At 41.4% G+C, this 11,030-nt stretch overlaps 1 long non-coding RNA gene across 1 annotated transcript in view; it reads right to left on the bottom strand.

Annotated features, from left to right (window-relative positions):
* Positions 1-2,693: 2,693 nt before the first annotated feature.
* LOC114009223 (uncharacterized) overlaps positions 2,694-11,030 on the bottom strand; it is a 55,789-nt gene continuing 47,452 nt past the window's right edge. Inside the window, exon 4 of the long non-coding RNA XR_003550668.1 lies at positions 2,694-2,826. This is a non-coding gene — a long non-coding RNA (uncharacterized LOC114009223). The remainder of the gene's footprint in view (positions 2,827-11,030) is intronic.

The following is an 11,030-nucleotide window of genomic DNA, read 5'->3' as shown; positions in this document are numbered from 1 at the left end:
TTTTAAGTAAAAGTCAGTTGGTTTGTACTCTTACAGGTAGCATGAGAGTGAGTAAACCGTAATCTGAGTCTCAGGACCAGCAGATGGTATAATAGTTATGTCACTGGATTCCCACATAGTTGACCATAGTTCGAGTCCTGGACCTGGCAGCTTCAAACTCACACAGGGCAGGTGTGTGTACATGCCCAAAATCCCGAGAGGAGAATGGAGGAGAAGGGATTATAGCATGGCCGTCTCCCAAGGGGGTGATTCCTCGCTGTCTGTCTCTCTGTCTCTACAGTGAGTGTGCGTACCCTATAGCAAAAATCTCTTTCTTAAAAAAATCTCTTTCTTAAAAATCTCTTTCTTAAATCCCTTTCTTAAATTATCCATATTTTACAGATGATCAGTTTGATCATCTGTAAAATATGGATAATTCACATCTTACCTGGAAAAGAGGATCACATACATTTAGTTATAAGGATCAAATAAGTGGCTGGGTACTAACGTGCTCTACAGTGACTTTTTTTTTTTTTTTTGGAGAGATTTTCACTGTAGGGCGCGTGCGCTCGCCAGACAGACAGAGCGAGACATAGAGACAGAAAGCGAGAAATCACCCCCCAGGGGGGATGGTCACGCCGCAATCCCTTCTCCTCCATTCTCCTCTCGGGATCTTGGGCACGCACGCACACGCGCCCGGTGTGAGTTTTAAGCCACCGGGTCCGGGACACGAACCGCGGTCGACTACGTGGGAGTCCAGCGACATAGCCATTACGCTAACTGCTGGTTCCCTGACAGTGACTTTTTTAACCTAGCTGTGATGGTCCTAAATGTCCACTGTCATCTCTGTATTTGAGACATTCATGTTTTAGGAAAAGAACGGAGGAGAATGGAGGAGAAGGGATTGTGGCATGGCCATCTCCCCTGGGGGTGGTTTCTTGCTTCCCCTCTCACTGTCTCTCTCATACAAGTGCACGCTGCTCTATGACAAAAATGTTTAAAAAAAAGTGAGAAATAGCTGCAAATTCCATGAATTTCAGGCAGCCTTATTTTTCCCTTCATAGTACTTTTGGTGGCATCTTCTTTATTTTTTTTAAAAAACCTTTTTATTGTGGACATTTTGCAATCTACATAACAGTAAAAAGCATCCTATACTTAGCCTCATTGACTGATTGTCCAGCTGCCACGGTGATCAACACTGTCTATCATTCTTTCCGTTTCTTTTAAAAATCTTGATAATTGTTACCATCACATCGCCAGCAACTCTCACTCGCTCCTTGACGGAGGAAGCAGCTGTAATTCCGTCTCTGGCTTTGCACGGTTTCCTGCTAAACCTAAACCCTTAAGCTATGTTCCTGCAGACTGGGACATTAGCAAGAGCTCTCGATTGAATTACAGAATTGCATTCCACCAAGGATTCCGTTTTGTAGAGTACTTAACGTTGAACTATGCGAGGAAGCACGGGAGTAATGGGTCTTTTCAGCAATAGCATCTTTTTTCCCCTTACATAAATCAAAGGCTGAAGTCCAAGACCTTCTGTTGGGCGGCATGCGTGGAGTTAAAACTACACGGGGACTGGAAGTAGCCTTCAAATGAAAGCATTTCTGTCATCTCCCAAAGACTTTCCTTTCGCTTGTACTTATTAATATGAATCATTGAAGGGTCTGAAAGCTTTCCTGTGGTGAAACTTTGGGGGGATATGGGTTCACTGGAGTGACTATTGCCCTAAAAGCTGGAACAGCGGAAGTGATCTAACTCCTTTCCACCTTGAGCCAGTGACCTATTTTGGGACTCTCTGAATCAGTCCTCATGCAGCAGGGTGCTGTGCCCCCCAACCTTAAGGACTGAGTTCAAAGGTCACTGCTGGCTAGGAGACAGTCTGGACCCTCTCTTGAGTCTGACTGTGGCCATACAATAAAGAGACCGTTGTCAGAACTCCTACACTCTTTTAGAAGAAATCAATAAATAGCAATGACCCGATGGGGGTGGTGGCTGCACAGATCTACATGTATGTTAAAATTCATAGAGGCCAGCAGATGGCACAGTGGTTATGTTGCTGGGCTCCCACATGGCTGACCATGGTTCGAGTCCTAGACCCAGTAGCTTGAAAATTACATTGTGTGCCCAAGGAGGAGAATGGAGAAGAGATTGCTGTGTGCATGTGATCATTTTCCCCTCAGAGGCGATTTCTCACTTACCCTCTCACTGTGTATGGCTATCTTTCTCTGAGAAGTGCACACGTCCTAAGGCAAAAAAAAAAAAACCGCTAAGAAACAAAATATTCATAGACCTGGGCCAGCAGGTGTCACGGTGGTGCTGGACTCTCACATGGCCAAGTGCTTCTCGAGTACATGATTTGCTGGCTTGAAATTCACACCGGGCGTGTGTGCGTGCGTGCCCCAAATCCTGAGAGGAGCATGGGGAAGAGACTGTGGTGTGGCCATTCCCCTTGGGGATGATTTCTCACTTTCCCTCTGTCTCTGTCTCTCTTTCTCTCAACAACAACAAAATTATAGATCTGTACACCAAAAGATAAAAAGTCAGTTCTACTGTGGGATCATTTTTAAAAGAAAGTAGATTGTTAATTAGGGGGAAAGTAAAACCTTTCTTTAGTAAAGAAAACTGTGGAAAGGGAAATAGGCTGGGATTGCTTACTATTTCAAAAATTGTTTTAAAAAACCTTTTTAAAGACAGTTGCTGTGTTCATACCCTCTGTTGTGGGTTGGTCTGTCTGGTCCTGGGTCTGCCATGGATGCAGTCTGACTGCTTGTGTTTAAATGGACCTTTCTTCACGGGCCCTCGGTGTTGGTGCAGAGAAGATTCCAGAGCTTGCTGTCCTTGGAGCCCCTGGGTCAAAAATACAAAAGTAACTGGTATCTCCCCACGTGTGAGGTGACTACGTCGATGCCTTTAACTTAGTGCAGGAAAAAAACAACAACAACAAAAAAAACCAGTGAAAACATGGCCCCAACTGTGGCTGCTTCCGCCATATATTTTTCTTTTTAATTAATATTTCATGACCAGTTAAACAGAAGTCTGTTACCCTTCTCATAAAGGAAAAGGGATTATCAGCAATAAAATATATTTATTGTCGTCATTGCCAAGCCTTAATTAAGGACTCTTCCCTTGTGAAATCTTCCACAACACCATCACAAATACGCAATAAAGAGGGAACGACGTCCTTGTGTGTTAAATAAGAAACACACTTTCGTGGATCGTTCATTCTGTGTCTCTTGTATCCGTGTTTGCGAGCCCATGTGATCATGAGCTGATTATGGAAGCGATTAAAAACCGCAAGTGAAGAGATAGGAATCTCTAGTTTACTCTGTGCAAGTTTTGCATACAGTGCGAGTGTGTGTGTATAGAGTCATCCTGAAACTTGAGGAATTCAGAATTCTTTGCTTTTGTAAACTCGGTATAAGAGATAAAATGCAGTTAGAACATTAGGGAGGAACTCAGGTTTTCATCTCTTAAATACAGAACACGTCATGAGAAAGAAGAGTAGCACTTACAGGACCACCTTAAATGGGCATTATATATATGTGTGTGTGTGTGTGTATGGGTATATGTGTGTGTGTGTATGAGTATATGTGTTTGTGTGTGTATGGGTATATATGTGTATATGTGTGTATGTATATATGTGTGTGTTGATGTGTGCGCACGCGTGTGTGTGTATGGGTATATATGTGTGTATATATATGTGTATGTGTGCGTATGGGTATATAGGTGTATATGTATATATGTGTGTGTATGGGTATACATATGTATGTGTGCATATATATGTGTGTGTGTTTATGTGTGTGTATGGGTATATATGTGTGTGTGTATATGTGTGTGTGTGTGTGTGTGTATATATATGTGTGTGTGTATGTGTGTGTATGGGTATATATGTGTGTATATATAAGAATTTTGGGGATACATAATTTTTTTTTTTTTTTTTTTTGTAGAGCCCAGACAGAGAGACAAAAAGAGAAACATCCCCCTCCACCGCCCTGGGGGATGACCAGGCCACAATCTTTTCTCCTCCATTCTTCTCTCAGAATTTTGGGGATACATGCATACACATGTCCCTGATGTGTTCCTCCAGCCACAGGGTCTGGGACTCGCACTGTGCAGTTGGCCATGTGGTATCCAGGCGCCTTAACTGCCATGCCACCTACTGGCCCAATTAGTTATTTTAGAAAAAAATAATTTTGTTTCAACTAGTGTATCAATAGAATTTTCATGTGCTCTTCCTGTACACACTGAACAGCCATGACTATCATTCTCGCAGGAAGCTTAAGTTGTGGGGTGTCCGAGTTGGCGTCTGTAACACGGATCTACACTATCAAAGATTCTATGCAAAACAGCAAGACAAAGTGCTCAATCAGTTCATTCCAAGGTGGATGAATATCAATTGCCCAGAGTAGACACAATTCTTTTTTTTTTTCTTCTTCTTTCTTTTTCGTTTTCTTTCCTTTTCCTTTTCTTTTTCTTCTTCTTCTTTTTTTTTTTTTTTTTTTTTTTTTTGTAGAGCGATAAAGGGCATGTGTGCTCACCCAAGAGACAGAGAGACAGAAAGTGAGAAATCGCCCCCTAGGGGGGATGACCATGCCACAATCCTTTCTCCATTCTCCTCTCAGGATTTTGGGTATGCATCATGCACACGTTCCCGGTGTGAGTTTTTATCTGCTGGGTCCAGGACTCAAACCGTGGTGAACTGCACGGGAGTCCAGTGATGTAACCATTATGCAATCTGCTGGTCCCCAGAATCAATACAATTCTAAAGCCAAGGGCCTACCTAGAGCCCTTCCTTTGTGTGCCAAGATCCCTTGGCTCAACTTGTTAGAGAGGATACAGATCAGACGCCATCTGCATACTTACTATCACTGGGACTGATCGTTATATTAGGTTTTTTTTCCTTAGCTTCTCCTGTTTTGTACATTACCTTGAAATACTTTCTTAAACTTCACAATATTAGATTCAAATGTTAAAATAACATCATACTGTTTTTTAAGTAAAATAGGCTTCAAATATTCTACTTTATTTTTTCATTGAAAGAAAGAAGATATAGTTTAAGGAATTTTCTCAAGGCAGCACAGCCAGCTAATGGGAGAACTGGGACCAGAAGCCCACTTCCTTCTGCCTTGCGGTTTTTAGAATAGAAGGAAGAGAAATGACCATTTCTGAAGCCTATTTGATCAAAGGACATGAAAAGTTCTGTGTACGGTGCTAGTTAACTTTCTGATTGCCACTATTTAGTCAACTGGGGTAAATCCAAAATGTGTTTGAAATATCCCGGTAGGGCACCTGTTCTAGGACTCAAAGTTAAAGACATAGTTACTCTTAGGCGGATTATTTCTAAGGCATTATGGCAATCTTAGAATCTACGTTAGTCTAAATTAGAAAATTCTATGAAAAGTATCTTAAAAAAAATTGAGTTGATTGGCTTCTTCGGCAATACATTCATTTAATAAATATTGGGAAAAAAATCTCCAGAAATCTTTTCCACCTTTAAATTTTACCTAGACTCATTCAAGTTTTTTTTTTTTTTTTTTTCCTTGAGAGAGATTTTTGCTATAGGGCACGTGTGCTCACTGGAGAGACAGAGAGACAGAAAGCTAGAAATCATCCCTCAGAGGGTGTGTCCATGACACAATCTTTTCTCCTCACTCTCCTCTCGGGATTTTGGGCATGCACACACATGTGCCAGGCACGAGTTTTAGCTGCTGGGTCTGGGACTGGAACCACGAATGGCTACGTGGGAGTCCAGTGCTGTAACCGTTACATCATTTGCTGGTCCTCAGTTTTTAAAAAATTCTGTCATTATCACTGACGCCAGTACTGCACTTAATTATAAACATATAGTAACATAATTTGCACACATGAAAGGTAAGTGTTGAATAGTAAATGCCACTAACACTTGAGTATTCTGAGAGGTAAAATGATTTACACAGTTGTTTCTATTTTCACTTAAAGAGTAACCAATGGCCTCACTTTTATTGTAATTTATCTTCCTTGGTGGTGTTGGCACAGATTAATATAAGAGCAAAGAAAAACAACTTCTATTCATAGAAATAAAAATGTTAAACCTGAGAAAGAACCACTTGTAGATTCATATTTTAATGTTGTTACATTGTTTTTTTGGTGAACGTTTTGTGTGAAAATAAACAACAAACAATACAACTAAATCCAAGGATCTTACCAGGGCATTTTCTTTCACTGAGGTGAACGGCAGAGAGAAGTCAGAGATGCGCCACCTGGTGGTAGTTGAGAAGGGATTGGCATGATCGAATTCCCCTAATCTTGTTTTAACAGAATTTAAAGTCTGCCAATACTTTCTTAACTACTAAGTCTTTCCTCAGAGACATTTATTTATCTTATTCTAAAGCATGTATATCAAGTTCCATTCTGTTTTAAGATCAGAACTATTTCATTTTAGTTTTTGGCCACAGAGTGGGTGCTCTCATTAGAGAGAGAAAGGGAGAGTAAGAAAGCACCCCTCCCTCCTCAGGGGGGATGGCCACGCAGCAATCTCTTCTTCATTCTCATTTTGTGATTTTTGGGTATGCACACACGTGCACCTGGCGAATCTTTTAAGTCATGGTGTCCAGGACTTGAACCCTGCAGTCAGCCATGTGGGATCCAACATCTTAACCTCCATGCCACCTGCTGGCCCCTATCAGAAATACATTTTTTGAAGAATTATTTAACTTTTTAATAATATTACTATTATTTTAATTATTAAAAAATATATATCCAGAGAGAGAGAGGGAGAGACAGAGGGAAAGTGAGAAAGTAAGCCTACAAGTCCGGGACTTGAACCACAGTCGGCCATGTGGGAGTGCAGCACCCTTAACTACCACAGCACCTGCCAGCCCCCAGAAATACATTATAAAATTAAAGTAAGTAATGGCCTGTAATGTGCTTTTGGATCATGGATATCCACAGACATTTGCCATTTGAGTTGCATATTTAATTACATTTAGATACCACTAAGGGCCGTGTATAAATATGGGGCCGAGCCCAGCTGCAGAGTGGTGAGAAGCTGTATATTAAGATGTCAGAAATGATGTCAGCTCTGTGGACTCCTGTTTCATGTATCACGAAAACCCTGATAGATGTCCCTTGATGTTTAAAGAGATGCTCAGTCTATTTAGTATACATTTCCCTCCCAGGATTTTGGTCACACACATGTGTGGCTGATGTGGTTTTGAAGCTGCTGGGACTAAAATTTGCTCGGTGGTCAGCCATGTGGAATCTGGCTTCCCTAACTACTAGACTGTGGGATGGACCATATATTTTATTTATGAAGTAGGATATAACGACAGTGACCACAAAATATTACTCTTGATAGTTGCCCTTGCCTGTCTTAGCATACCTGGGATTTCATTTATTAGACTGTGGTATGACCAGCATATGTATATGGTAGATTCTGGTTCAAGGACTCTATTTTGTTTTTGGAGAGGTTTTTGCCATAGGGCGCGTGCGCTCGCCAGACAGACAGAGAGAGACATAGAGAAAGAAAGTGAGAAATCACCCCCCAGGGGGATGGCCACTCCGCAATCCCTTCTCCTCCATTCTCCTCTTGGGATCTTGGGCACGTACGCACATGCACCCAGTGTGAGTTTCAAGCCACCGGGGTCCAGGACTCGAACCGCGGTCGACTACATGGGAGTCCAGTGACATAGCCACTACACTAACTGCTAGTCCCAAGGACTCTATTTTTGTATTGTTCTTGAACTAGAGAAAGGATTTTAAGATTTTTTCTTTCTACCCTGTATTATGCCTCATGGGTCTCAAATCCTGGCTGAAGCACAGTCATTGGGTGGAGATTTTATAACTAGTATCACTGAAGAAAATTCCAAAAATGGGAATTCATTTATTGTCACAGACCTGGGTGTTTCACTTGAACTTTTGTCTTTTGGCAAAGACTGCCTTTGAAGTCAGAGCCAAGGGAGGGACCAGCATGTGGTATAGTGGTGCTGAGTTCCCACGTGGTTGACCACAGTCCGAGTTCCTGACATGGTGGCTTGAAACTCATGCCAGGCAGTTGTGCATACCTGCCCAAAATCCCAAGAGGAGAATGGAGGAGAAGGGATGGTGGCATGGCCATCCTCCCAGGGGGGTGAGTCCTTGCTTTCTGTCTTTCCCTGTCTTGCTGGGGAGTGCCCATACCCTGTACCGAACATCTCTCAAAAAACACAAACAAAAAACAGAGCCAATGGAATGTTAAATGTAAATCTCAGTCAACCCAATGATGTCATTTTCTGAGCTTGGCCTTGAGAAATTGGACCTGAAATCATATGAGAGTCTTTAAAAAGTTCTTGGAAAATGTGTGTTATGAAATAAACATGCATGGATTTTAACATATTTTTGCACCAAAATAACTTGCTCTTTAATTCAATTTTCTGCCAACTTTTTGAAGTCTAATTCTATTATCCTACTCCTGATCAAATCCTAATTTGGGGGGCCAAGAGGTGGCTTGGTGGTTAAGGGTGCTGGACTCCCACACGGCTGATCATGGTTTGAGTCCTGGACCTGGTGGCTTGCTTTCTCTCTCTTTCTCTCACTCTGTCCTATTCTGGTCAAAACAAACAAACAAATAAATAAAGTCAAATAAAATAATTATTTTTAAAAAAATCTAATTTTGCTCTGTGTGAAACGTTTTGTATTTGTTCTAACTTTGCATGGGACTTTGGTCTGAAGCAATACTACTCTTAGTTAACCTGTCCTGCAGTTTAGGATCCTTGAGAATATGAAGGCTTTTAAACAGGGTGGGACCTCAGATGTCACAGAATACATTTACATTCTTCTTATTATTCATGGTAGAGATATGTGTGTATGCTTGCTTGAGAGAGAGAAAGACAGAGGGAGAGTCTGGTCATGCCAGGATCCCTGTCCTCCAGCTTGCTGGGATCGTGGACACAGGTTGTGAAAAGCCCAGTACCTTTCAGGTCACCTGGGCTGGGGATCTGCAGTGCAGTTGGCCATATGGCTTCCAGCACTGTAGTCTGCTATGCTATGGACCGTGTCTCCAGACTGGGCCCCATATTTACATTCCATTCGGGTAGAAAAATGAAATGAAAATACACTGTTCATTAAAGAGTGAAATGTATTAATCTGATTGCTTAAAAATATTAATTGTGAACAATGGTTCTCTTTTGTGTAAGAATTTAAAATAAAAACTATGGGGGCTGTCCCAATAACTTAATGGTTAAGGGGGCTGGATCCCACATTATTTAAACCAGTGACCAAGTGGTTAGGCGAGCTGGATTTGGCCCTGGTTCGAATGCTGGCCCCAGAGGTTTGACAAACATGCCAGGCCCGTGTGCGTGTGTGTCCTGATCCTGACAGAATGGAGAAGTAGAGAAGGAACTGTAGTGTGGGGTCATGCCCCATTGGCGGTGCTTTCTACCCCTCCTCTCTGTTTTTAAGTCTTTTCTCTAGTGAATATGTATGCCCCTTGGCAATTAAAAAGAGAGAGAAAATATGATTTATTTCTGGCTTTGAAAACTTGACAATATTTATTCTGAAATTTCTTCATTATTTTCAGTCAAAGAGACAATATCTTGTTCATTTTTCTGCATTGCTAACAGAGCAGCATCAGTGAAAAGTCCCATCAAGGGTAGAGTGTCATATTATCTTACTTATCTTCCTTGACAACCTTTTTTTTTCATATAAAGCTGAATAATTAAACCTTCTAATGAGTGGCACTTACAGTTTTTGGTGCAATCTTTGAAGCAAATGTTACCATTCAATCAACCACATGTAAATCACTGCCCAAGTCATGATCAGGGTAACCATCTTTTTAGATTATAGCAAATGCATACTGCATCTTCTAAAAAAAATCAATTAATTTTGAGAGAGAGGGTCCTCAGTAGGGTCTTCATTCCATGATCTACCCCTAGGCTCAACTAGCCAGAACCAGGAGCGTGCACATGCTGGTGTGTATGGGGAGATCTCAGGATGTCACCTGGGACCTTCCAGTGGCTTCAGCATCACAGTCATACATTACCAATGGGCCACTCTGGCTGGCCCAGCCTTTTGGATTTTTTGGGAAATAGAAAGGAGACCGTATGGTGTAGAGAAAGGGACGTTGAACTTGGAGTTTGGCTCTATAGTAGAAATGGTCTCAGGAAGTTTGTTTGTGACTAGGCTTTCTGTGTATTAAGCTAGTTCTGCAATTAACTAGCCATAAGACATTGTGAAAATCATCCTGCAGGTTGGGACTTTGGTCTTCTCATTTGTTAAATGAGGAATCTGAGCTATATGCTTTCAAAGGTCTCTTCCAGCTCTCTGTCTATCACTCAAGGAAATTCTTCTTAAGGGAACATTTTAAAGAGCGTAGTTTATCAAAGCATTAGAAGTACTTAGCTATTTGTATGGTTTGGATCAAAAATATAGTCACTTCTCAGAAGCTTTATGACTTTCCCTTCTTAGCAGAGGCTGAAGTTTAATATCATTATAGTATTTCTTAATGAGGATGGCCTAATCTAGGAGGACGTGCATGATGATCACTTAAAAAGATCACTGATTTAAGAAATGGTTCAAGTCTTAATGACTGCTGAAAATGAAGGCTGAGTGATTGCTTCTTTACTGGGCTGGCAGTGTTGATGTTTGTTTTGCTAATTGTACTTAATTTACTATGTAGTAGTTCCCTCTCCCACCCCCAGAGACTCCTGTTGCTCTAAGTGGAGTGATAGTGTTACTAGGCAAGGCATTGAACTTGAAGAATTTATTAGTTGAATGCCACATGAGACCTGATCGTGAAAACATACCAGATGTATTTTTAGGTAATCTATTAGAGGCAATGCTCTGAAGTTAGCCCACAACTTTTTCATCTTCTCTCCACATTTCTTCTCACTCATGCAGACCACTTCATCCATCTGTTTATGAAAATTCAGGAATTGGTAACGTTACAATGATTTCTTTTTTAAAAATGAGACCAGATCACTAGCCCTCAAAGATGGTCAGGAATTTATTTCTTCCTTTCCTTCCCTTTCCCTTCTCTTCCTTCCTTCCTTCCTTCCTTCCTTCCTTCCTTCCTTCCTTCCTTCCTTCCTTCCTTC

The sequence above is a fragment of the Tupaia chinensis genome, unplaced genomic scaffold (genome assembly GCF_000334495.1).
Source record: "Tupaia chinensis unplaced genomic scaffold, TupChi_1.0 Scaffold000048_1, whole genome shotgun sequence".
Lineage (NCBI taxonomy): Eukaryota > Metazoa > Chordata > Mammalia > Scandentia > Tupaiidae > Tupaia > Tupaia belangeri.
This window is presented reverse-complemented; position numbering and strand designations above follow the sequence as displayed.